Source organism: Oryctolagus cuniculus, chromosome 7 (assembly GCF_964237555.1).
Source record: "Oryctolagus cuniculus chromosome 7, mOryCun1.1, whole genome shotgun sequence".
NCBI lineage: Eukaryota > Metazoa > Chordata > Mammalia > Lagomorpha > Leporidae > Oryctolagus > Oryctolagus cuniculus.
The window spans coordinates 34,434,158-34,461,216 of NC_091438.1; positions in this window are offsets into that span (position 1 = coordinate 34,434,158).

A 27,059-nucleotide genomic window follows, 5' to 3' on the forward strand; every position below is an offset into this window, starting at 1 on the left:
AACTCCTTTTACACTTGATCTTAGCCAAAAGGACAAGAAGTGATGATTAACTCCTTTTGTTCAACATTGTGTTTTGAAATCCAACCATTCTGTTGTATACTGAATTCTTTTTTTATTACAATATATTTTATTGTATAATTATTGATGGTGTAAGTATTTTTTATTCTATTGCTGATGTGCATTTGGGTTGTTTTCGTATTGAAGAATTATGAATACTGTTTGAATTTATATGTATGCTTTTTTATGTGTAGATGCATGGGGTTCTATGGATGTATATCTTGGAAGGAAATTTCTGAGGGATAGATAGGGCATAGAATCTTAAATTTTAGCTGTCAATTACAAAATGTTTTTTTAAAGTGGCCATGCCAATTTGTACTCTTACAAGACATGAGAATAATAATTAATCCATATCAATGCCAGTAGTCAATATTGCCAATGTTTTAAAATTTGGGAAATTTTGTAGGCATAATGTTTTATTTCATTGAGATTTTATTTCTAATTTCTCTTATTGCTAGTTACATAGGGCAGTGTTTTTTATGTACTAACTGTTTGAATACACTTCTTTTAAGTACTGCCTCAAGTGTTGCCCATGTTTGCATATGTATTAAAGAATAGCATCGCTCTTTAATTTCCTGGGAGCTTATTATGTGTTACACCTTTACCATTGTATGTGCTGAGAATTTATTTCTCTACTCCTTATATCAACTTTTCATTTTTATGGTGATTTAAGATAAAAAGAAGTTTAAAATTTTAATATACTATAATTATCAATCTTTTCCATTTTTTTGGTTTTTTTTTGTTTGTTTGTTTTAACTTTTATTTAATGACTATAAATGTCCAAAGTATGATTTATGGATTAAAATGGCTTCCCCCCCATACCGTCCCTGCCACCCACAACCCTCCCCTTTCCCACTCCCTCTCCCCTTCCATTCACATCAAGATTCATTTTCGATTATTTTAATATACAGATGATCAGCTTAGTATACATTAAGTAAGGATTTCAACAGTTTGCTCCCACACAGAAACATAAAGTGAAAAATAATAGATGATTTTTTTAAATGATGATGAAATCAGATCAGACCTATTGTCATGCTTAATCCCAGTGAGAGTCAAGTTGGGAGTTGATAATTTCTTTTTTTTTTTTTTTTACAGAGGATCAGTTTAGTATGCATTAAGTAAAGATTTCAACAGTTTGCACCCCCATAGAAACACGAAGTGAAATATATTGTTTGAGTACTCGTTATAGCATTAAATCTCAATGCACAGCACATTAAGGACAGAGATCCTACATGAGGAGTAAGTGCACAGTGACTCCTGTTGTTGACTTTACAAATTGACACTCCTGTCTATGGCATCAGTAATCTCCCTATGCTCCAGTCATGGGTTTCCAAGGCTATGGAAGCCCTCTGAGTTCTCCGATTCTTATCTTGTTTAGACAAGGTCATAGTCAAAGTGGAGGTTCTTTCCTCCCTTCAGAGAAAGGTACCTCCTTCTTTGAAGACCTGTTCTTTCCACTGGGATCTCACTCACAGAGATCTTTTGCCAGAGTGTCTTGGCTTTCCATGCCTGAAATACTCTCATGGGCTTTTCAGCCAGATCCGAATGCCTTTAGGGCTGATTCTGAGGCCAGAGTGCTATTTAGGACATCCACCATTCTATGAGTCTGCTGAGTGTCTCACTTCCCATGTTGGATCACTCTCCCCTTTATTTATTCTATCGGTTAGTGTTAGCAGGTACTAGACATGTTTATGTGCTCCCTTTGACTCTTAGTCCTTTCATTATGATCAATTGTGAACTGAAATTGATCACTTGGAATAGTGAGATGGCATTGGTGCATGCCACCTTGATGGGATTGAATTGGAATACCCTGGTATGGTTCTAACTCTACCATTTGGGGCAAGTCAGCTTGAGCATGTCCCAAATTATACATCTCTTCCCTCTCTTATTCCCACTCTTATGTTTAACAGGGATCACATTTCAGTTAATTTTCAACACTTAAGAATAACTGTGTATTAATTACAGAATTAAACCAGTCATATTAAGTAGAACAGACAAAAAAACTACTAAGAGGGATAATGTATTAAGTTGTTCATTAACAGTCAGGGCTATGCTGATCAAGTCACTGTTTCTCATAGTGTCCATTTCACTTCAACAGGTTTCCTTTTTGGTGCTCAGTTAGTTGTCACCGATCAGGGAGAACATATGGAATTTGTCCCTTTGGGACTGGCTTATTTCACTCAGCATGATGTGTTCCAGATTCCTCCATTTTGTTGCAAATGACTGGATTTCGTTGTTTCTTACTGCGGTATAGTATTCTAAAGAGTACATATCCCATAATTTCTTTATCCAGTCTACCATTGATGGGCATTTAGGTTGGTTCCAGGTCTTAGCTATTGGGAATTGAGCTGCAATAAACATTAGGCTGCAGACCGCTTTTTTGTTTGCCAATTTAAATTCCTTTGGGTAAATTCCAAGGAGTGGGATGGCTGGGTCGAACGGTAGGGTTATCTTCAGGTTTCTGAGGAATCTCCAGACTGACTTCCATAGTGGCTTGACCAGTTTGCATTCCCACCAACAGTGGGTTAGTGTGCCTTTTTCCCCACATCCTCGCCAGCATCTGTTGTTGGTAGATTTCTGAATGTGAGCCATTCTAACCGGGGTGAGGTGAAACCCCATTGTGGTTTTGATTTGCATTTCCCTGATGGCTAGTGATCTTGAACATTTTTTCATGTGTCCGTTGGCCATTTGAATTTCCTCTTTTGAAAAATGTCTATTGAGGTCCTTGGCCCATCTCTTAAGTGGGTTGTTGGTTTTGTTTTTGTGGAGTTTCTTGATCTCTTTGTAGATTCTGGTTATTAACCCTTTATCTGTTGCATAGTTTGCAAATATTTTTTCCATTCTGTCGGTTGTCTCTTCACTCTCCTGACTGTTTCTTTTGCAGTACAGAAACTTCTCAATTTGATGCAATCCCAATAGTTGATTTTGGCTTTGACTGCCTGTGCCTCCCGGGTCTTTTCCAGAAATTCTTTGCCTGTGCCAATATCTTGAAGGGTTTCTCCAATGTTCTCTAGTAACTTGATGGTGTCAGGTCGTAGATTTAGGTCTTTAATCCATGTTGAGTGGATTTTTGTGTAAGGTGTAAGGTAGGGGTCTTGCTTCATGATTCTGCATGTGGAAATCCAGTTTTCCCAGCACCATTTATTGAATAGACTGTCCTTGCTCCAGGAATTAGTTTTAGATCCTTGATCAAATATAAGTTGGCTGTAGATGTTTGGATTGATTTCTGGTGTTTCTATTCTGTTCCATTGGTCTATCCATCTGTTTCTGTACCAGTACCATGCTGTTTTGATTACAACTGCCCTGTAGTATGTCCTGAAATCTGGTATTGTGATGCCTCCAGCTTTGTTTTTGTTGTACAAGATTGCTTTAGCTATTCGAGGTCTCTTGTGCCTCCATATAAATTTCAGCACCATTTTTTCCAGATCTGAGAAGAAGGTCTTTGGTATCTTGATTGGTATTGCATTGAATTTATAAATTGCTTTTGGGAGAATGGACATTTTGATGATATTGATTCTTCCAATCTATGAGCATGGAAGATTTTTCCATTTCTTGGTATCCTCTTCTATTTCTTTCTTTAAGGTTTTGTAATTTTCATCGTAGAGATATTTAACGTCTTTGCTTAAGTTTATTCCAAGGTATTTGATTGTTTTTGTAGCTATTGTGAATGGGATTGATCTTAGAAGTTCTTCCCCAGCCAAGGCATTGCCTGTGTATACAAAGGCTGTTGATTTTTGTGCATTGATTTTATACCCTGCTACTTTTCCAAACTCTTTGAAGACTTCCAATAGTCTCTTAGTAGAGTTCTTTGGGTCCCCTAAATAAAGAATCATGTCATCTGCAAAGAGGGATAGTTTAAGTTCTTCCTTCCCAATTTGTATCCCTTTAATTTCTTTTTCTTGCCTAATAGCTCTGGCTAGGACCTCCAGAACTATATTGAATAGCAGTGGTGAGAGTGGACATCCCTGTCTGGTACCAGATCTCAGTGGAAATGCTTCCAACTTTTCCCCATTCAATAGGATGTTGGCTGTGGGTTTTTCATAGATTGCTTTGATTGTATTGAGGAATGTTCCTTCCAAACCCAGTTTGCTTAGAGTTTTCATCATGAACGGGTGTTGTATTTTATCAAATGCTTTCTCGGCATCTATTGAGATAATCATATGGTTTTTCTTCTGCAGTCTGTTAATGTGGTGTATCACATTGATTGTCTTGCGCACATTAAACCATCCCTGCATACCAGGGATAAATCCCACTTGGTCTGGGTGGATGATCTTTCTGATGTGTTGTTGCATTCTATTGGCAGGAATTTTATTGAGGATTTTTGCATCTATGTTCATCAGGGATATTGGTCTGTAATTCTCTTTCAGTGCTGCACCTTTTTCCGGCTTAGGAATTAAGGTGATGCTGGCTTCATAGAAAGAATTTGGGAGGATTCCTTCTTCTTCGATTGTTCTGAATAGTTTGAGAAGAATTGGAGTTAGTTCTTCTTTAAATGTCTGTTAGAATTCAGCAGTGAATCCATCTGGTCCTGGGCTTTTCTTTGTTGGGAGGGCCTTTATTACTGTTTCAATTTCTGTCTCAGTTATGGGTCTGTTTAGGTTTTCGATGTCTTCCTGGTTCAATTTAGGTAGGTTGCATGTGTCCAGGATTCTATCCATTTCTGATAGGTTTCCCTGTTTGCTGGCATACAAGTCCTTGTAGTAATTTCTGATGATTCTTTTTATTTCTGTGGTGTCTGTTGTTACATTTCCTTTTTCATCTCTGATTTTATTGATTTGGGTCTTTTCTCTTCTTTTTTTAGTTAGTTGGGCCAATGGGGTGTCAATTTTGTTTATTTTTTCAAAAAACCAGCTCCTTGTTTGGCTGATTTTTTGTAATGTTTTTCTTGATTCAATCCTGTTGATTTCTTCTCTGATTTTAATTATTTCTCTTCTCCTACTAGATTTGGGTCTGGTTTGCTGTAGGTTTTCTAGATCCTTGAGGTGAATTGAAAGCTCATCTATTTGGTGCCTTTCCAATTTCTTGATGTAGGCACCTATTGATATAAACTTTCCTCTTAACACTGCTTTTGCTGTGTCCCATAAGTTTTGGTATGTTGTGCTGTTATCCTCATTTACTTCCAGAAAGTTTTTGATTTCTCTTTTGATTTCTTCTATGACCCATTGTTCATTCAGGAGCATGTTGTTCAATCTCCATGTGTTTGCATATGCTCTAGGGATTCCTGAGTTGCTAATTTCCAACTTCATTCCTTTATGGTCTGAGAAGCTGCATGGTATGATTCTAATTCTTTTAAATTTGCTGAGACTTGCTTTATGGCCTAGTATGTGGTTAATCCTAGAGAAGGTTCCATGTACTTCTGAGAAGAATGTAAAATCTTTAGCTGTAGGATTGAAAGTTCTGTATATATCTGTTAGATCCATTTGGGCTATAGTGTCATTTAAATCTACTGTATCCTTGTTGATCTTCTGTCCTATTGATCTGTCTATTTCTGAGAGTGGAGTATTGAAGTCCCCCAGTACTATTGTATTGGGGTCTAAGTCTCCCTTTAAGTCCGTTAACAAATCTTTTAGATAAACCGGTGCCCTGTAGTTAGGTGCATATACATTGATAATTGTTATATCTTCCTGTTGAATTGATCCCTTAATCATTATGTAGTGTCCCTCTTTGTCTCTGTTAACAGTTTTTGTGGTAAAGTTTATGTTGTCTGATATTAAGATTGCTACGCCCGCTCTTTTGTCATTTCTGTTGGCATGGTATATCTTTTTCCAGCCTTTCACTTTCAGTCTGTATGGATCTTTGTTGGAAAGATGTGTTTCTTGTAAGCAGCAAATAGATGGGTTTTGTTCCTTAACCCAATCAGCCAATCGGTGTCTTTTAACTGGACAGTTCAGGCCATTCATGTTCAATGTGACTAATGATAAGTGGTAACTTTGCCCTGCCATTTGCCAAAGATAAGTTCTAATATATGCTTTGAATTCCCTGTGATCTTTTGCTGTGAGGTTTCCTTCCTTGGTTTCCTTCCTTTACCTTCTTTCATATTGATGACCGTGTTTCTGTGTTTCTGTGTGTAACACATCTTTCAGCATCTTTTGCAGGGCTGGACGAGTGGCAACAAATTCTTTCAATTTCTGTTTTTTATGAAAAGTCTTTATTTCACCTTCATTCACAAATGATAGCTTTGCAGGGTATAATATTCTGGGCTGGCAGTTTTTCTCTCTTAGTACCTGGGCTATATCTCGCCATTCCCTCCTAGCTTTTAGAGTTTCTGATGAGAATTCAGCTGTGAGTCTGATTGGAGATCCTCTGAGAGTAATCTGACGTTTCTCTCTTGCACATTTTAGGATCTTTTCTTTATGTTTCACTGTGGAGAGTTTAATTACAACGTGTCGTCGTGAGGATCTCTTTTGGTCGTGTTTATTAGGGGTTCTGTGAGCTTCCTGTACTAGGATTTCTCTGTCCTTCTCCAAACCTGGGAAATTTTCTGCTAATATCTCACTAAAAAGGCCTTCTAATCCTTTCTCCCTCTCCATGCCTTTAGGAACTCCTAGAACCCGAATGTTGGGTTTTTTAATAGTATCCTGAAGATTTCTGACAATATGTTTTAGATTTCTAATTTCCTCTTCTTTTCTTTGGTCTGACTATATCCTTTCCTGTTCTCTGTCTTCTAAGTCCGATATTCTCTCTTCTGCTTCACCCATTTTGTTTGTAAGGCTCTCTATTGTGTTTTTCATTTGATCTATTGAATTCTTCACTTCAGTCACTATCACAGTTTCCTGTTGTACTAGTTGTTTCGTTTCATTTTGATTCCTTCTTAATATTTCATTTTCATGAGAGAGATTTTCTATCTTGTCCATTAAGGATTTCTGTAGTTCAAGAATTTGTTTTTGAGAACTTCTTAATGTTCTTATCAATTTTTTGAGATCTGCTTCTTGCATTTCTTCTATGTCATCATCTTCATAATCTTGAATTGGGGTGTCTTTTTCATTTGAGGGCATCATGGTGACTTCCTTGTTTTTATTTCCTCGGTTTTTGCGTTTGTTATTTGGCATATTGGAGATATTTGGTTTCTTCACTGTGGTGCTTTTTCTTGTTATACTATGACTCTAGATTAAGTGGACTATCTGTTTTTGATGGAGCCTTAGGGCTTGAGATGGGTGTGGCCTGAGAGCTCTGTTTGGTGTGCCAAAGGTGACACTCCCAGGTTAGGCGTGGTAAACCTCTCTCTCTCTCTTTCTTTTTTTTTTGATTCAAAAGGGAAGTAATTCTGCACAGCTGAACGAAGTTGGAGGTAGTTAGCAGGCAAATGATATACCCACAGGAGCCAGAGATCTGAAGCTCTTTCCCAAGGACCACACAGGGAATCTGTTCGGCCCTCAGAGTGGGCTCAAATTCTCCTTCAGTCTCCCACTGGGTTGCCAAAGTTACGGAATTGTAGCGTCTCTGTAGAGTGCTCACGTGAATTCCGTGAGTTCTCTCCCCCACCGTCTCTTTTTTCACAGTCTCAGTTCAGTAGCACCACAAATTTACTAGGTCCTAATCTCCTGTTAATTCGCCCCGCCCAGAGTCAGGTTTTTCTGCTAGGCTCAGGGCCGGTGCAGACCTGAGGTCGCTCTGCTTATGACGTATGTCCAAGATGGTGCCTGCTCTTTGTCTTGCTCGCCCTTGAGAGGTGAGCGGAGAGAGAGAAACCCGTGTCCGTACCAGTCACCTTTTTTTTTTTCTCTCTCTCTCTCTCTCTTCCAGTTAGCCTGGTGAACTTTGCCCCCCCCCCGGGGGGTCGTTCCCTCTAGTCTCCTCTCTCTGCTTGCCTGCCGGTGTCTCGGGCTATTGAGGTTCGGCTCACCTTGCGTTCCAGCGCTGGTGTGTTGAGTCTGCCGCTGGTGTCCCGAACTGTGGGCTCCCACGCTCTCCACGCAGGTCCGCTGTGAATCACGTGTTCCGGAAGAGTTTCTTCTGCTGTTTCCTCCCCTACTCTTCCTTGAACCTGCAGTATCTCCCCTTTTATTAAACTATCTCTCCCCGGACTATCAGTGTGCTCCCTTCCTATTCCGCCATCTTGCCTCCTCCCCCTCAATCTTTTCCGTTTTTTGGTTTGTGTTTCTAACATCCAATTTAAAGCTGCTTCTATTGCTTGTCTTCTTCTATTGCTTAGTTTAATGGCTTGTAATTTTCATTTTAGAGATCTTTCACATCTTTGGTTAAATTTATTCCAAGGTATTTAATACTTTTGGAGCTATTGTGAATGGGATTGATCTTAGAAGTTCTTTCTCAGCCATGGTACTGTCTATGTATACAAATGCTATTGATTTTTGTATGTTGATTTTATATCCTGCCACTTCACCAAACTCTTTTATGTATTCCTATGGTCTGTCAATGGAGTCTGTTGGGTTCTCTATATGTAGATTCATGGCATCTGCAAATAAGGATAGTTTGACTTCCTCCTTTCCAATTTGTATTCCTTTGATTTCTTTTTCTTGCCTGATGGCTCTGGCTAAAACTTCCAGGACTAGACTAAACAGCAAGGATGAGGGTGGGTTTCCATGCCTGGTTCCAGATCTTTGGGGGAATGCTGTCAGCTTTTCCCCATTCAGTAATATGCTTCCATGGTTTTCTCATAAGTTGCCTTGATTATGTTGAGGAATATTCCTTCTATTCCCAATTTGCTTAAGGTTTTTATCATGAAAGGATGTTAAATTTTATCAAATGCTTTCTCTTCATCTATTGATATAACTATATCATTTTTATTCTTGGTTTGTTAATGTAATGTATCACATTTATTGATCTGTGCATGTTGAACCATCCCTGCATACCAAGGATAAATCCCATTTGGTCTGGCTAAGTGATCTTTCTGATGTGTTGTTGGATTCGATTAGCTAATATTTCATTGAGGGTTTTTGCATCTATTTTCACCAGGGATATTGGTCTATAGTTCTCTTCCTCTGTTGTATCTCTTTCTGGCTTAGGAATTAAGCTGATGGAGGCTTTATAGAAGGAGTCTGGGAGAATTTCCTCTTTTTCAATTGTTTTGAATAGCTTGAAGTGAATTGGAATTTTTTCTTCTTTAAATGTCTGGTAGAATTCAACAGTGTCTGTTACTGGACTTTTTTTTGTTGAGAGAGTCTTTATTTCTGATTCAATTTCTGCCTTGATTATTAGTCTGTTTAAGTTTCCTATGTCTTCATGACTCAATTTTGGTAGTTTGTATGTGTCTAAAAATTTATCCATTTCTTCTGAGTTTTGCAATTTGTTGATATGCAGCTCTTTGTAGTAATTCCTGGTGATTCTTTTTATTTCTCTGGTAATTTTTGTTACATGTCCTTTTTCTTCTCTGATTTTATTGATTTGGATCTTCTCCCTCTTTTTTGTTAGTTTAGCCAATGATGTATCAATTTTGCTTATTTTTTTTTAAAAAAAATACTTGATTTCACTGATCTTTTGCATTTTTTTCAATTTGTTTAAATATTTTCTAATTCTAATATTTTCTTTCCTCCTACTAATTTGGGGTTTGGTTTGTTCTTGTTTTTCTAGGTCCTTGAGATGCATTAATAGCTCATTTATTTGGTACCTTTCCAATTTCTTCATGTAGGCACTGATTGCTATACACTTTACTCTTAACACTGCTTTGTCACATAAGTTTTGATATGAAGTTTTGTCATAGTCGTTTGTTTCCAGAAATTTTTTTGATTTCCCTTTTGATTTCTTCTATGACCTACTGCTCATTCAGGAGTATGTTGTTCAGTCTACATATATTTGCATATTACCTAGAGATTCTTGAATTGTTGATTTCCAGCTTCATTCCATTGTGGGCAGAGAAGATGCATGATATGACTTCAGTTTTTTTCAATTTGCTGAGACTTGCTTTATGGACTAGCATTTGGTCCATCTTAGAGAAAGTTGCATGCTCCTGTGAGAAGAATGTGTATTCTGCAACTGTGGGGTGAAAATTTCCTTAGTACAAGTTAGATATATTTGGTCCATAATGTTAATTAACTCTGTTGTTTCTTTGTTGATTTTCCATCTAGTTTATCTGTCCATTGATGAAAGTGGGATGTTGAAGTCCCCTGTTATTACTATATTGGAGTCTATGTCTCTCTTTAGATCTGTTAACCCTTATTTTAAATAACCAGGTGCCCTGTAATAGGATGTGCATACATTTATTATAGTCACATCTTCCAGTTGAATTGATACCTTAATCATTGCATAGTGGCATTCTGTGTGTCTTTTAACAGTTTTTGTGTTAAAGTTTATTTTGTCTGATATTAGGATGGCAAAACCTGCCCTTTTTGCTTCTGTTAGCATGAGATATTTTTTCCATATTTTCACTTTCAGTCCACATGTATCTTTGTTGGTGAGATGTGTAGGCAGCAAATACATGGGTCTTTTTTTAAATTCATTCAGCCAGTTTGTATCTTTTAACTGGAGAGTTGAGGCCATTTACATTCAAGGTGACTATTGATAAATAATGATTTGGCCCTGCCATTTTTCCATAAATATTCCTATTGTTTACTTTGGATTTCTTTTTTTCCTATTACTGGGGGATTTTCTGCCTTCACATTGTCTTATAATGATGGCTACCTCTCTGTGTTTCTTAACACATCCTTAAACATCTTTTGTAAGGCTGGACAAGTAGTAACATATTCTTTCAATTTCTGTTTGTTTTGGAAGGTCTTTATTTCACCTTCATTCATAAATAAGTGCTTTGCAGGATACAGTATTCTGGGTTGAAAGATTTTTTTCTCTTCAGACTTGGACTATATCTCACATTCTCTTCTAGCCTGTAGGGTTTCTGATGAGAAGTCAGCTGTGAATCTAATTGGAGATCCTCTGAAAATAATCTGCCATTTCTCTTGTACACATTTTGAAATCTTTTCTTTATGTTTTACTGTGGAAAGTTTGACTACAATGTGTCATGTGAAGATCCTTTCTGGTCATGTCTGCTAGGAGTTCTATGTGCTTCCTGTAGTTGGATATCCCTTTCTTTCTCCAAATTGGAGAAGTTTTCTATAATTATTTAACTAAATAGGCATTCTCCCTTTCCACACACTCAGGAATTCCTAAGACCCATATGTTGAGTAGTTTGATAGTATCCCATGAATCTCCAGCACTGCTTTTAAGTTTTCTAATTTTTTCTTGTTTGTTTTTGGTCTTACTGTAAGATTTCCAAAGATTTGTCTTCTAGTTTGGATATTCTTTCTTCTGCCTCTCCAAGTTTGCTGTTAAAGCTTTCCACCGTATTTTTTATATGATCAATTGAATTCTTCCTTTCTAATATTTCATTTTGATTTCACTTTAAAATGTTAATTTCATGTGGAAAATTTTCATTATTTTCATTCATGTCATGTATGGTTTTTTTTTTTTTAGTTCATGGATTTTCTTCTGATTGGTTTTGAGTAATCCTATGATTAATTTTTTTAATTCCACTTATGGCATTGGCTAAATATCTTCATCTTCACATTCTAATATTAAAATATTTTTGAGTTCTTTTGACAGCATCATTCTTATTTCTTGTTTCTTGAATTTCTACATTTGTTTTTAGGCATTTGTGGAGTTGATTTTTGTTTCTCTGATGGCTTTTGTCTTTGACCCATGCCTCTGTGGCTTAGTGGAATGTCTGTACTTTCAGTGAATAACAAGAATTTGGTGTGTGGCCGGGGAGCTCTGGTTAGTGCTCCAGGGTGGGGCAAGTATCCAGGGTAATACCCTGTTGAGTGTGTTAGATCTCAATGCCTGAGTTTTAGTCCCTAGTATGAACCAAATAAATGATCTGTGCAGTCCTCATTGTGAGCATAGTTCCTTCTGCAATTGACCTGCTCTAGACAACCAAGGCGCTTGGAGCATATGGAGTCACATTCAGTGATTGCTCAGAACCATAGCTTCACTCTGCATTTTCTCATGTAACTACTTAGTCCCCACGGTCTCATCACACAAGGCTCCCACAGTCTCTGGGTCCAGAGGTTTCTCTTTGCACTGCCAGCTTGTCCAGTCAACAGAGAGGCAGATCTTCCACAATACAGCTCTGCCTTGGTGTCTTAATCCTGGGAAGCTGTGGGCACCTCACCGTCCTCTGTAGTTGCCCAATGACCTCCCATCCAGGCTCAAAGTCAGTGGGGACTGCAGATTGTTCCTGCACTAGAATCTCTGGATCACAGGCACACGCTGGAGCCACTGGCCGAATGATGCTCTTTCCTCCTCACTGCTGCCTGTACTGCTGAGAAGATGATTTCCTGACTCATTATGTATATTGATGGAAATATTTCTGCCTTTGAAACTAAGACTTTTAGGACATCAGAACACAAGATTATGAGAACACAAAGGAACATTTTTGCTGTTGGTACTAAGGATAAAAGTAAGTGATGTCATTCCCCATATCCACCCTCTGGTTCCTGGACCCAAGAAGCTTGGCTTTGGGAGAAAGAGCACCAAATATTGGAAAGTGCTATAAAGCATATACAACTTTCTTTGCAGCCTTTTCCTAGCCCTGAAAGATATGACTATTTGGCTAATGGTGTTACTGGGTCTTCAAAGAGTCGTTCTATCATGGGAAACAAGGTGAGACCAATGAATTTCACGAATAGGATCAATTCCTACACTTCTGTCCGTATGAAGTGAATATCTTGCTCTGATACTATGTTGTAGGGAGTAAGTATTCTGTGATTCCAGGAATGATAACTATGGCAGAAGCATTATAAACATGGAAAGTAAGGCCATATCCAATGTAAGAGTCTATTCCAATAAGAACAAAATCTTATCCCCTTACCATGATGAGAGCAATTAAGTGTAATCAATCTGCAACCAGGTACTTGGGTGACCTGTGGAGAATACAGCTATATCAGGGACTTGGTATTGTTCTCTACTGCTAGAAGATAGGGCTCTTACCTACGGCTGTAGTCAAGTCAGTCTTAGTGAGTGGAATCTGTCCTGCATAACCTGTGTATAAGCTTCATCCTGGCCACCAAGGCCTATAGGACAATGAAAAGGATGGCTGGGGAAAAGAGGATGACTGGTATTAATAGAGAAGGTCATTCTATCTGGCTAGATTATTAAAATCCTCTTGAGTTCAAGCCACCCCTAGATGAGTATTCACATGGGTCAAAGACATAGTCACAATCTTTGCCCATCTGGGGAAGTATTTTCTCATATCTCTTTCCTAAATTTCCATGTCACTAATTTTACAATCTTATTCTTTCTAAGTCCCTCATCATCCAGTTGATGAATGGGTATATAATTGCACATATGATAACCTTTCCTTCCAAGCAAAGTGAGCAGTGAGGTGCATTGCTCAATGTTCTGCCTTCTGGGAGAGTTTCCTTTTACCATTGTCCTTCAGGAAGTTACCAAAGGGGATTTAGTGATGCAGCTCTGCACTTTCAGATGGTATCTGCAGGTAGGGCAGAACTATCTGTAAAGCAAGCCTGAGTCTTCTCTTCCTCGACCAATTAAATATAGAGGCAGATTGGGAGATAGAAAGCAATGTAACTGAATGAGGACCGTAGGTACTGGAGACATTTTATGTAGCTTACTTGTGTCTTTGGAGCTTACTTGGGTCCATTCACTTGTATACATCTTCTATTTGATAATGGAAGTCCGACCTTATGGCTTAGTGGGCTACAAAACATGTGGTTCATGATGATCTGCTCGTATATGATGGTAACTTGTTGGCCTATGATTAAGTGTTAAATTTTTACTTAGAGTCAAAGGTCAGGACAAGGGAAGTTTCTCAAAAAAAAAAAGCAGTTTTTTTTTTCTAGAGGATGACAGGGTGTGGCTTCAAAAATCCTGAAGAATCTGTACTGCAATTCACCAATAGAGGCCTGTCTAAGGAGCCAAACATCAACTCTATTTGCCATTGATAGTTCAAGTACCACTGTATTGTGTGATTGTATGCCTAAGTGGCACAGTAGCTTGTATCTCTTGGGAAAATCTTCTCTTTTGAGGGGGATGCCTCTCAAAGCTAGCTTCTTTCAGATCAGTGCATGATTGTCAGGAATAGCAAACCCAAAAGAAGAATATGTTGTCTCTGAATTTCAAACAGGGTTACTAGGCATTATTTCTCTTTTTTGTTGGCAAGAGGAGTCAGATGTAACAATGTATTCTTTATCTTGGAAGAGATAGCTTTCAAAGCATATCACTTGGAATTTCACTGAAACAAAAGGTCTTTGCATTTTTGTAAAATTTACTTCCCACTACTTTAGTATGCAAATATCTTACCAATAAGTCTATAGTACCTGACACTTCTTACTCACTAAGCCAAATCAACATGACTTCTTCAACATAATGGGTCAGTGTAATATCTTGAGGAAAGGAAAGGGGATAAATATCTCTGAAAACAAAATTATGACTTAAAACTTGAACACTGATACAGCTACAAAGTTGGATAATGATGATATATTTCTGGACTTATTAGAAATATATGGAGAAAATGTCATTTGTCAGATCAAAAACAATATTGCAGGTATCAGGTGATATGTTAAGTTACTTAAAGTATATAACTACATTGGGTCCAATGGCTTTAATTAGGGTTATCACCTTGTTAGACTTAAAACAAAAATTCACCTTCATAGTACAACTTCTGTTTGTCTTCTGAACAAGCCAATGAGCAAGTTGAATGGGAATATCATGACAGTTAATATATCTTCATCTTTCAAGTTGTTGGTGGCACTAATCTCTGTGATCTCTTTAGCAATGTGGTAATGGTTTTGATTTACTGTTACCTTGGTGAAGAAAATTCCAATGACTTCTACTTGGTTTTATCTACTATAATAGCCTCAATTCATAGATTTGTATAAACAATGTGAAAATTCTGCCAGTTACCAACTATATCTTTTGCAAGGATGCATTCTAGAACTGAAGAAATAAACACAGGATGGGCTCAGGGACTCTCTGGACATACTTAGAGATGTACCTGAACTGAAACCCCATTGACTACCTGATTTCTACAGTTTCTACTCTGACTGGTAGGCCATAGCACATTTTGGATCTCCTAGAGTTAGTGTCAACTCTGAGACAGTAATTCCTGAAAGGTCTGGTTATTTCACTTTCTTCAATGCACAATTACCATGGTAAACTTCTGTTGGGACTCTTAGGGAAAGGCTAGGAGAGATACTAACTGTATATACCTTTTCTCAAGGGAACAAGACTCCCTTTTGTTCAAGAGTTCTGAGTCTAATTAGGCTGGCCAAAGTGTAAAGATTTGTTGAAAGTCTGTGTTCCTCGACCAGCGCCATGGCTCACTTGGCTAATACTCTGCCTGCAGCGCCAGTGCCGGCATCCCATATGGGTGCAGGGTTCTAGTCCTGGTTGCATCTTTTCCAGTCCAGCTCTCTGCTATGGCCCGGGAGGGGAGGATGGCCCAGGTGATTGGGCGCCTGCACCTGTGTGGGAGACCAGGAGGAAGCACCTGGCTCCTGGCTTCAGATCAGTGCAGTGCACCAGGCCATAGCAGCCATTTGGGGAGTGACCAACGAAGGAAGACCTTTCTGTCTCTCTCTCTCACTGTCTAATTCTACCTGTCAAGTAAGTGGAAAAAAAAAAAAAAAAGAAAGTCTATGTTCCTCTGTTTTTATGATTCAAGCCAGATTTTTGTTCATTTGATCCAAAACTTCTGCTTATGCTGATAAGTAAGAATAAGTAAGAACATTACTGAATATTAGTAGTAAAGGTCAATTAATGAATGCCAGAAGTCCATGTGAATCAGACTCTTGTGATTATTGCTTTGACTCTGCTGCCCAGCAGGGTAACTGTGCCCATGTTGCCGTTAGTGGTTGTGTGCCACAACTTGGCTCCTGCACCACACCTGTGATATAATTACTCTCATTGTGTTTAAGTTCCCCAATTCTGTTCTATCCTTCCCACTGTAAGTTCTGGCCTATGAGGAAGATTGATCACGTTGCCCACTGTTATCCTGCATTCTTAGCAGCCATTCTTACAGTTGATTTCTATCTATTTGAATTTAAATGTATAAATAAATATAAATCAATATATTCCCAGAGAAATATATACATATAGGTATAAAGATAGATAAAGATATATATAAAGATTTATATAAATATATATAAGTTTTATGTATAATACAATTATAATTATATATAATACATTATATTATATATTATTCAATTATATTATTGTATTTTATATCATTTATTATATTTTATATATCATATTATTGTGATTATTGCAATATATTATATATTATATAATAATAGATTACCATATATTATTATAAGTATATATAATATGTGTAATTTATATATACTTATATAAATTATATATAATATATAATTTTTATATATTTATATAAATATAATTATTTAATATATACATATTTAATATGTATAAAGATTTATAAAGATATATAAGGAATTGGCTCTTATGCCTTTTTAGGCTAAGTGCTCTGTTCTATTCTCTGTATGATGGAGTCCCAAAGGAGTCAGTGATGTAGTTTCACCACAAATGTGAAAGACTGAGACTAGGAAAACAAACATTGCAAGTTCTATCCTGAATCATAAGAAGAATTGTGTCACAGGAAAAAAAATTCGATAGGGAGAGTAAATTCCTTCTTATCCCTTCTTTTAATGTATTTAAGTCTCCAAGATACAGGATGAGCCTAACTCTATTGGAATATGGGGTTGGCTTACTCAGTTTATGGATTTCAATGTTCGTTTCATCCAGTAACACAAACAGAAGCTCCCATATCTTTAAAAAGTACCTGGTATTCCATGACCAATCATTATATTGCATTAATAATTTTATATGTTACATTTTTATTAACATTTAAAATCAATTATTTTGTATTAGCATTTTTTCTTTTACCTAGTAACTACTGAGAAAGATATGTTATAAATTCGCACTGATTCATGAAATTTTGATTCTTTTCTTTCTGTTTTTTTTTCCCCATTTTCTCCCACATTTCTTAGGTGTAGATAAATTGAGAATAGTTATTTTGTCTTACCTTTCAACTCATATTTTTTGTTTTGCTAATATATCTAATATGTTATCAAAGTAACAGTAAATATTCTGAACTCTAGAGTATGCATTCAATTATTTTTATATTTTGAAGATGGGTACCTATTTTTATTCATGAAAATCACAAGCATAGTTAAAACTGATGTCTAATGGCTTCATTAGGGACATGTCCCATTGGCTTGTTTCGCATCTGCTGCTTCTGATAGCTTTTGTTGAGAATATTTGATTTCTTTTTATGGTTACTGTTGATTTTATGCTGAATGTTCTATTTACAAATTTGTTCATCGAAAACATTTGTGTATTACCTTCTTTCTGAGGGAATGTATGAGTATTTCAACCAGGATTTGGCTGTACTAGTAATTCACTGTCTTAATTCAAATTCAGCTGTAGTGGAACTTCATTCCCTTCAAAAATGGTCTTTTGTAAATTTCTCATTCTGTGTGTGACTTTCAGATCTCAACTCGAGGAGTAGGAAATGGTTACTTGGGCACATTCTTTTAGCTTAATAGGTTTCAGAGTCTAACTCAAATCTCTGGTCTTGCATGGCTTTCAAAAACACAGCTCAGCCATTTAGTAGTCCCTCTGAAACTGACTACAGCCTTCCATAAAAAGGTGATAGCTAACACAGATTTCTTTTCTGTTTGTTTGTTACTTAATTTTCCTTTCATAATCATAACTTTAGTTCTGCATCCAGTTAGACTTCCAGGAGAGTAAGAAAAACATGGAGAAAAGAACTGCAGGGAGAGCACAATTACAGGATATTGTGAGCAGGTGCATGGAGGGGTGCTCTCCTGAGCTGCAGGAAGAATTGTCTGGTAGTTAAGATAAAATGGAAATCAGGGGCCGGCGCTGTGGCGCAGTGGGTTAACGCCCTGGGCTGAAGTGCCGGCTTCCCATATGAGCGCTGGTTTGAGACCCGGCTGCTCTACTCCCCATCCAGTTCTCTGCTATGGCCTGGGAAAGCCATCTTCCACTTCCACATCTTCCCAGCAGTGGAAGATGGCCCAAGTCCTTGGGCCCCTGCACCCATGTGGGAGACCCGAAAGAAGCTCCTGGCTTCAGACCGGTGCAGCTTTGACCATTGTGGCCAATTGGGGAGTGAATCATCAGACGGAAGACATCTCTCTGTGTAACTCTGACTTTAAAACAAATTAAAAAATCTTAAAAAAAAAAAAAAGGCACAGAAATCAGAGTTGTCCACAGTTGACAATGGACATCTTTCAGTGGTCTTTCTGTTCTTGGACCCAAAGTGCTCCATGGCTTGCGCAGTATCCATGTCTTCTTTCATTCTGCCAAGATCACATACTTATTATCCAATTATTCATTCTTGGTAATGAAGCTGCAAAACAGAACCATTTTGTTGGTTCCAGCATTTTCCATGGACAAGATGCTAGGACCTGTATGCTTCAGGATGAGTTCCCATCATCAAATTTCTCTGAACAGGTGGACTAGACATAAGTACCATTATGGGGTGTGAATTCACTACCCTGAAACATAAATCCTGGGATAATCCAGTGCTCAGAGCACAGAGGTTTTCTGCTTAGAACTCTGCAATAGCTCCAAGGAGACATGGTCAAAAGACTTGTGGTTGATGGCAATATTTAAGAACACAATGAAGTTGAGTGTGGCTGAGAGCAGGTAGCTTTGTGAAACAACAGCATTTGTCAAGCTCTAACATAATTTTGTCATCCTTGGTTTCTACTATCCTCTTAATAAAGTAGAAAATTCTGGGGCCAGTGCCGTGGCTCACTTGGTTAATTCTCCACCTGTGGCACTGGCATCTCATATGGGCGCCGGGTTCTAGTCCCGGTTGCTCCTCTTCCAGTCCAGCTCTCTGCTGTGGCCTGGGAGGGCAGTGGAGGATGGTCCAAGTGCTTGGGCTCCTGCACCCACATGGGAGACCAGGAGGAAGCACCTGGCTCCTGGCTCCAGATCAGCACAGCTCCGGCCTTAGTGGCCGTTTGGAGGGTGAACCAATGCAAGGAAGACCTTTCTCTCTTTGTCTCTCTCTCACTGTCTAACTCTATCTGTCAAATAAATTTAAAAAAAGTAAGTAGAAATTTCCTCTCTACCTTTTTTTATTTTTAATTTCATCAGGCAATTTTTGATAATATTTTGCCCAGCTGTTATTTTTTCCCTTTGAGTTAGATTGTTTTTCATTTACTTTATTTATATGGAACTATATATTTTTTCTCTACATTACTTATTACCACTGCAATTCAAGTTCATTTTTTTCTTTTTTGTCTCTTCCACTGAAATGTAAGCTACATGAGAACAGGACTGTCTGATTCATTCAATAGTAAATCCCAAGAATCTAGAATGGTTCCTGGAACACTGCGTTTCCAATGAGTAAGTCCTTAAAGTTGTATCAACCTATTATTTGACTATTTTATTAGAGTATTGATTTCTCCTAAATCCACTCAAACATAGACATCATTCAAAAATGAATTATTGGGGATGGCGCCATGGCACAGTACGTTAATCCTCTGCCTATGGTGCCGGCATCCCATAAGGGGGCTGGTTCTAGTCTTGGGTGCTCCTCTTCCAATCCAGCTCTCTGCTATAGCCTTGGAAAGCAGTAGAAGATGGCCTAAGTGCTTGGGTCCCTGAACCTAAATGGAAGGCCAGGAAGAAGCTCCTGGCTCCTGGCTTTGGATCAGCACAACTCTGGCCATTGTGGCCATTTGGGGAGTAAACCAACAGAAGGAAGACCTTTCTGTCTGTCTCTCCCTCTCACTGTCTGTAAATCTACCTCTCAAATCAATAAATAAAATCTTAAAAAATTTATTGCCAATTTGACAAATAATAATAATATTCTTTGTTCTTTAAAAATTTGCACATTTTAAAATATCTTTTAAAATTGTCTATGTTTTCATTCCTTTGGCTATTTGTAGTCTATGTTTACATATACAAATTTTAATGTGTATTCTTTAATAATTTAATCTTTAATGCCTTGATTCAATTTTTATGTTCTTATTCTTTTGTGTTTAAGAAATGTTTCAGAATAGTGAATGTAGTCTTTATGTAGTAGATATATTAATCTTTTTCTCATATAGATTAAAATTGATTTGGGTTAAAATTCTGAAGCACAATTTCTAGTGCCATAACCCAAAGTGTTGAAATCTTGAAAGATCAAATTGCTAAAGTCCCAAAGTATCAAAACTCAAAATATAACTCTATGCAATCATTTTTTATTTTATTTTATTTTTGAAGGTTTTTATTTAATGAATACAAATTTCATATGTATAGCTTTTAGGGATATAGTGTTTCCTCCCCCCCTTCCCACATTCCCACCCCCACTCCCATCCCACCTCCTACTCCCTCTCCCATTCCATTTTCCATTAAGATTCATTTTAATTGACTTTATATACAGAAGAACAACTCTATAACAAGTAGAGTTTTCAACTATTTGCACCCACACAGACACACAAAGTATAAACTACAGTTTGAAGACAAGTTTTACTGTTAATTCTGCTAGTACACCTCAATAAGGACAGAGGTCCACTATGGGGAGCAGGTGCACAGTGACTCAATCATTCTTTAAAAGACATTACTGGACCCCATATTGTGAGCCTGCAATGCTGTCATCCCCTATGGTCATTATTTGAGTCCCATCTGCTCTGCTTCAGATACAGCTCCCTAGTAATGCACCTGGGAAAGCACTGGAAGATGGCCCAGGCTCTTCAGCCTCTGTCACCCATGTACCATAAGGGCACTGATATGCAGACCACCAATTTCAAAAAACAGTATTGGTGAACAAACAGTATCACTGTTGTGTGTCTTCTTATTCTACTGTGCATATAGCTATTTTTGAACCATACAGTAACTTCACTGGCTTTTCAAGTAAATACAACTTTAATTCATTAACATTCCTGGAAGGAATGCCAATGCAGATAAACAATATCTTTCTAAACTGTGCCAATCCCTTCCCCAGAATTCAGGTTTCTATTCTTGTTTAGCCTTTTTTGTTTTTCCATGGAAATTGTGAATTTAGGGATTTTGGCTTTCAAGTTGTAAACATTCAGGATTTTAATCATTCAGGAGTGTGAATTTGGTTTTTTTTTTCTCTTCTTTTTTTTAAACTTTTATTTAATGAATATAAATTTCCAAAGTACAGAATATTGATTACAATGGCTTCCCCCCCATAACGTCCCTCCAACCCACAACCCTCCCCTTATCCACTCCCTCTCCCCTTCCATTCATATCAAGATTCATTTTCGATTCTCTTTATATACAGAAGATCAGTTTAGCATACATTAAGTAAAGATTTCAACAGTTTGCTCCCACACAGAAACATAAAGTGAAAAATACTGTTTGAATACTAGTTATAGCATTAAATCTCAATGTACAGCACACTAAGGACAAAGATCCTACATGAGGAGTAAGTGCACAGTGACTCCTGTTGTTGACTTAACAAATTGACACTCTTGTTTATGGCATCAGTAATCACCCTAGAATTTGGGGCTTTTAGAAGTTAGGGATCTTTCAGGATTTCAGCATTCAAAATTGTGGTCAATTCAAAATTGCATCCTTTGAGATTATTATCAGCACCTTGTTAAAATTTTTCTCCACTTTCACACTTACTTACTTACCTTTGGGTTTTGTTTATCATGTTTATTTTCACATGTACATACCTATAAGTATTTTAGTTTTGCATATAAGAGTTTTAAAATATTCAGATTTTGTTTCATTTTCTTTATGCTTAGAAAAGCAATATAATTATTTAAACCTAGGATCATATGCTATTTCATGTATTTTAGTAGTTTTGCTAAGATTTAGTTGATGTTAGAGAAAATCTTAACTTACATTTTATAAATATCTAATTTTTCTAGAACCAATTAACTAAATAAACTTATTATGTAATCAATCCTTTTCTGTATTTTATTGCTGCATTTTTGTATAGGTATTCTATAATCATTTATTGAACTATTACAAATTTCTTAGTTTTTAATGATACTGTTTTATTCTTAAAAATGTAAATCACTTCTATCTTACGAAGATTATCTTTGTGATTTCCAAATGTCACATCCTCTCTTTTATTTTGAATATTGATGTAGTAATTTAAGGTAGTTAGGTATACTGAGTTCATTTTAAGTATTTAGATTAGAGTTGGAATTCCTGGTTTCTAGAAGTATAAGTGGCCATTAAAGTGGATTAGGCATTGAACAAAATTATTGGAAATATGGATGCAATGTCATCTCTGGAAATGAAAGAGTATATCAAAAAGTTCATGGAAAATGTATACTCTTAAAAGCAGGTATGCATGAATTCCCCCAAAATTTTGCATTCTCCAAATTATCTTCTACTTTTATTTTCCATGAGGTACTTTCATAGAGTTATTGGAAATGCAATGCAAAATCACTTTATCAAGGTGGAGTGTGGTAACGGAGAATTTTGGAGCAGTAGTTAATTATTTGAGCTGCTAATTCATCCAAGAAATTGTACAATCATTTGTAGCACATGCACAGATTGAGGTTTAATTATGGGGTCTCAAATACTTGGCAAAGGAATTGGTAAAAAAATGATGACTTAGATGGGAAACCGTGATCAGGTGTTTGTCCTAGGAGTTAAGATGCTGCTTGGATTCCCCCATCCCATATCAGAATGTCTGGTTCAATTGCTGACTCATCTGCTTCTGATCCAGCTTCCTGCTAGTGGACAACCTTGGGAGCAGATGCTGGCTCAAGTATTAGTGTCCCTGCCACCCACATGATCAACTGAAATGGAGTCAGAGCTCTTGGCTTCAGACTGACCTCACTGTCATTGTTACAGGCATTTGGGGAGTAAACAATCAGATGAAAGATATCTGCCTCTGCTTGGCTCTCTGACTTACAAATAAAATGAAAACAAACAAAGATAAGAATCCATTTCTAAAGGATGTTTGACACAATTCAAGCTTTACATCCAGGGACTCAGAAACAGCAGAACCAAATATTCAGAATATTCAGAGTGAGAGTGTGTACACAGAAATATACTTGAATTCTTCAGTTATGAGCTATATATCACTGGAACTGACTCTAAGGAGAAGGATGGCAATAAAACTCCAAGAGGTCAATTACCCCTGGGTTTGGAAAGGTAGAAAGATAGTATGTGAGATGCGGGAGGTTCATAATAACTCTACATATAACTATATATCTGTATCCATATCTGTTTCTACCTAATAGATATTGATATGGATACAAATGTAGATATCTATACACATACACTCACACACATGCATATAATTATGAAATGAATAAATCATAATGGATAATTAATGGGAAAAATTACATGATCAACCACTCCTTAAAGTTGTGTGACAGGGGCCGGTGCCATGGCTTACTTGGTTAATCCTCTGCTTGCGGCACCAGCATCCCATATGGGCGCCAGGTTCTAGTCCCTGTTGCTCTTCTTCTAGTCCAACTCTCTAGTGTGGCCCAGGAGGGCAGTGGAGGATGGCCCAAGTACTTGGGCCCCTGCACCCACATGGGAGACCAGGAAGAAGCACCTGGCTCCTGGCTTCAGATCGGCGCAGCACTGGTTGTAGAAGCCATGTGAAGAGTAAACCAATGGAAGGAAGACCTTTCTCTCTGTCTCTCTCTCTCACTGTCTATAACTCTACCTGTAAAATAAAAAAAAAGTTGTGTGATAATATTTATAGAAGTTGTTTTTATTTTTTGGAGAGTGCTTTTAATTCATTGCTTAGATTACAAGACTAGCTCTGTTGTTTCTTTGTTGATTTAAATTGCCTCACTGATCTGCCCATTGATGAAAGTGGATGTGGAAATCCCCCATTATTATTATATTGGAGCCTATATATCTCCCTTTAAATCCATTAACATTTGTTTTACATAGCCAAGTGTTTTAGTATTGGTTGCATTTACTACAGTCACATCTTGCTCTTGAATTAATTGCTTATTCATTGCATAATGTCCTTCTTTATCTCTTTTAACAATTTTTGTTTTAAAGTTCTTATATGATATTAGAATGGCTTCTGTTGATTGTGTTTGATTTGTCTGTGCATGCAACTTTTTTGCATCCTTTTCCATCTTGTGTGTATTTTGGTTGATGTGGTGTGTTTCTTGTGGTCAATATACATATTGGTCTTTTTTTTTTTAATGAATTCAGCCAGTCTGTATATATTTTTTTAAGATTTATTTTATTTATTTGAAGGGCAGAGTTACAGAGGGAGAGGGAAAGACAGAGAACAAGCGAGGTCCTCCATCCATTGGTTTACTCTGCCAAATGGCTGCAAAGCCAGGGTTGGGCCAACACGAAGCCAGGGGGCAGGATCTTCTGGGTTTTCTTTGTGGGTGCAGGAGCCCATGCATTTGGGCCATCCTCTGCTGTTTTCTCAGGCACATTAGCAGAGAGCTGAATCAAAGTGGAGCAGCCAGTACTTGAACTGTCGACTATATGGGATGCCAGTGCTGCAGATGTTGGTTTAACCTGCTATGCCACAACACCAGCCCCAGTCTGTATCTGTTAATTGGAGAATTTAGACCTTTTACATTGAACAATATTCTTGATGAGTAATGAGTCGGTACTGCCATTTTTCTATAAATTTCCTATTGCTTGTTTTCGATTTCCTTTGTACTTTTACTAGGAGTTATTCCGTCTTCACATTCTTTCATAATGCTGATTATCTGTTTCTGTGTCTAGCACATTCTTAAGTACCATTTGTAAGGTTGGCCAGGTGACAAATTCTTTCCATTTCTATTTCTTTATGCCTTTGTTTAATCTTCATTTATAAATGACAGCTTTACTGGTACCATATTCTGGGTCAGCATTTTTTTTTCCTTTAGTAATTGGATTATATCTCTCCCTTCTCTCCTAGCTTGTAGAATTTCTGATAAGAAATCAGCTTTCAATCTAATTGGAGATCCTTTGAAGGTAATCTAAAATTTCTCTTGCACATTTTAAGATTGTTCCTCAATGTTTTACTTTTGAAAGCTCCACTACAATGTGTTGTGGTGAAGACCTTTTCTAATCATGCCACTAGGGGTTCTATAGGCTTCCTGTACTCCAAATCAGGGAACTTTTCTGCTATTATTTCTCAAATAAGTCTCCTAAGCCATTCTATCTTTCCAAATCTTTAGGGACTCTCAAGACATGTATATTTGCTCACTAGATCATATCCTATAAATATTGAACAGTGTTTTCAGGATTTTTTTTTTTTTTGGTAATACTGAGGCATTTCTAAAGATCTGCCTTCTATCTTGGATGTTCTTTCTTTTTTTTCTTTTTAACTTTTATTTAGTAAATATAAATTTCCAAAGTACAGTTTATGGATTACAATGGCTTTCCCCCCCCATAATTTCCCTCCCACCTGCAACCCTTCCATCTCACCCTCCCTCTTCCATTACATTCACATCAAGATTCATTTTCAATTATCTTTATATACAGAAGATCAATTTAGTATATATTAAGTAAAGATTTCATCAGTTTGCACCCACACAGAACACAAAGTGCAAAATACTGTTTGAGCACTAGTGACAGCGTTAATTCACATTGAACAACACATTAAGGACAGAGATCCTACATGAGGAGTAAGTACACAGTGACTCCTGTTGTTGACTTAACAAATTGACACTTGTTTGTGGCGTCAGTAATCTCCCTAGGCTCTAGTCATGAGTTGCGAAGGCTATGGAAGCCTTTGAGTTCACCCACTTTAATCTTATTTCGACAAGGTTATAGTCAAAGTGGAAGTTCTTTTCTCCCTTCAGAGAAAGGTACCTCCTTCTTTGATGGCCTGTTCTTTCTACTGGGATCTCACTCGCAGAGACCTTTCATTTAGGTAATTTTTTTTTTTTTTTTTTTGCCACAGTGTCTTGGTTTCCCATGCCTAAAATACCCTCATGGGCTCTTCAGCCAGATGTGTATGCCTTAAGGGCTGATTCTGAGGCCAGAGTGCTGTTTAGGACATCTGCCATTCTATGTGTCTGCTGTGTATCCCACTTCCCATGTTGGATCGTTCTTTCCCTTTTTTATTCTATCAGTTAGTATTTGCAGACACTAGTCTTGTTTATGTGATCCCTTTGACTCTTAGTCCTATCATTATGATCAATTGAGACCTGAAATTTTCACTTGGACTAGTGAGATGGCATTGGTACATGCCACCCTGATGGGATTGAATTGGGATCCCCTGGCACGTTTCTAACTGCACCATTTGGGGCAAGTCCGATTGAGCATGTCCCAAATTGTACATCTCCTCCCTCTCTTATTCCCACTCTAACATTTAACAAATATCACTTTTCAGTTGAATTTAAACACCTAGGAATAATTGTGTGTTAATTACAGAGTTCAAGAAACTCCACAACATCAAAACAAACAACCCACTTAAGAGATGGGCCAAGGACCTCAATAGACATTTTTCAAAAGAGGAAATTCAAATGGCCAACGGACACATGAAAAAATGTTCAAGGTCACTAGCCATCAGGGAAATGCAAATCAAAACCACAATGAGGTTTCACCTCACCCAGTTAGAATGGCTCACATACAGAAATATACCAACAACAGATGCTGGCAAGGATGTGGGGAAAAAGGGACACTAACCCACTGTTGGTGAGAACGCAAACTGGTAAAGCCACTATGGAAGTCAGTCTGGAGATTCCTCAGAAACCTGAAGATAACCCTACCATTCAACCCAGCCATCCCACTCCTTGGAATTTACCCAAAGGAAATTAAATTGGCAAACAAACAAGCTGTCTGCACATTAATGTTTATTGCAGCTCAATTCACAATAGCTAAGACCTGGAATCAGCCCAAATGCCCATCAATAAGAGACTGGATAAAGAAATTATGGGACATGTACTCTATAGAATACTATACAGCAGTCAAAAACAATGAAACCCGGTCATTTGCAACAAAATGGAGGAATCTGGAAAACATCATGCTGAGTGAATTAAGCAAGGCCCAAAGGAACAAATATCACATGTTCTCCGTGATCTGTGACAACTAACTGAGCACTAAAAAGGAAACCTGTTGAAGTGAAATGGACACTTTGAGAAACAGTGACTTGATCAGCCCTTGTCCTGAGTGTTGATGTACAATTTAATACT